This window comes from Rhagoletis zephyria, unplaced genomic scaffold (assembly GCF_001687245.7).
Source record: "Rhagoletis zephyria isolate East Lansing unplaced genomic scaffold, Rhagoletis_zephyria_1.1 Rzeph_scaffold_46394, whole genome shotgun sequence".
Taxonomy (NCBI): domain Eukaryota; kingdom Metazoa; phylum Arthropoda; class Insecta; order Diptera; family Tephritidae; genus Rhagoletis; species Rhagoletis zephyria.
The window spans coordinates 691-2,319 of record NW_016203449.1 but is presented as its reverse complement, the minus strand read 5'-3'; the positions used below and the strand labels follow the sequence as shown (position 1 = coordinate 2,319).

General features: G+C 40.5%; 1 non-coding gene across 1 annotated transcript; it reads left to right on the top strand.

Moving 5' to 3' along the window:
• Positions 1 to 1,446: 1,446 nt before the first annotated feature.
• TRNAN-GUU (transfer RNA asparagine (anticodon GUU)) lies at positions 1,447 to 1,520 on the top strand. Its single transcript has one exon. It is a non-coding gene; the product is annotated as a tRNA-Asn (tRNA).
• Positions 1,521 to 1,629: the final 109 nt, after the last annotated feature.

The following is a 1,629-nucleotide window of genomic DNA, read 5'->3' as shown; positions in this document are numbered from 1 at the left end:
GCCAGAGCCTGTCGCCTCCCTCTTCTCTTCTCTTTTGCTTTCTCTTTCTCTTTCGCTTTCATCCTCTCTCGCGTTACTTTTCTCTTGGGATTCGGTTGCTGCTGCTGTTGCTGGTAGGGTATCCCTCTCGTCAGCAGCAGCGTCAGCTTCGACGCCCTCCGCTTCGCTGGCTGTGGCAGCTGTCGCCTCTGCGGCCATTGACGCAGCGTCATCAGCAGCAGCATCCACGAGTCAAAGGACAAGTTTGGTTCCAACAGCAGTGTGCTCGTTTTTTCTGGAACGCGGCTGTTGGAGCACGAGTTCTCGTTCGCTCTCTCTCTTTCTCTCGCTTCGTTCAGCGTTCAGTGCCTTTCAGGGTCATGACCACCGCCAACTGACACTGACTGAGAGAGAGAGAGTGAGCGGCTGGCGGTGCAACTCGGTGGTGTTGCCGGGTGAAAGGGAAAGCTTCAGTGCCCTTGTGTGCTTGTGTGTTCAGTGAACGACCAGTAGCGAAGAGGCTTCAGTGCCACTCTCTTATTGACAGTTGATGCGGCGGAAAAAAGTTTTAAAAGACAAGCAGAGATTTCAGGTGTTTAAGGCGAGAAATTGAATAAAAAGGCAAGGACTAGAGAGAGGCTTACCGGAGTGAGAATTTAAGAGTTAAAGATGACATGATGAAAGGACAAAACTTTGAAACTGGATTTGAGCAAACACAAGAAATGGGATGTTAGTTGATTCAGCTATAAAAAGTTGCTAACAATGTCTACTTATACCTCAATTTTATTAAAATTCCAAATTGTTTTCTATAAAGTTCTAAAAACGCTAATCTTATCTTGAATGGTCAANAGGATTTCTAATGTTATCAGGATTCAGTTTTTAGAAGAATAAAAATTATTTTTTTAGGAATAGGCTGATTCTGATTTTTTTACAAAACAACATAAAAAGGGTGTTCTTAATAAAGTAGCTTTATTTAATTTTTTAAAAGTGTTTAGTGGCTCAACCACGGTTTTAACTAGTAAAAAATTAAAAATTTTGTTCGTTTGTAACTGTCAATATCTTAGCTACTGAACTACTGAAGTTTTCTGGATTCTGGAATCATTTTTCAAAATGCTCCTAGGACATTCTCCTAACGATTAGGTGTGATAAAAAGCAAAAAAGTTAACCAAAAAGCATTTCTATAAAGCATACAAAATTATAAAACTAAGAATGACTTTAATTGCTCCTATCTCAAAACTATTTAAGTTTTCGGGATTTTATTTTCACCAAAATGTTCTTGTGAGCTTTTTTTTGATTTGGCACGATAAAAAGCAAAAAAAGTAATTCACAAAAAGGATTTTAATGACAGTGGTTGTCTGTAAAGCCATCTCTTGGTTGAAAACACAAACTGTGCCTTTCCAAAATACATTTCTCACAGGGAAATCTTGTATCCTAAAGGAGTGCAAGATACTGTATCGTAGCAGAATAGCCTCAGTGGCGCAATCGGTTAGCGCGTTCGGCTGTTAACCGAAAGGTTGCTTGTTCGATTCAAGCCTGAGGCGTTTCTGATTCTTTTTTTGACATTCTTACACGCCATTCGGCAGAGGAGGCCTCCAGGAACATTTTAGCGAAAACAGAATTGAAAAAGGTGCAGTAGTTCTCGAGATATCG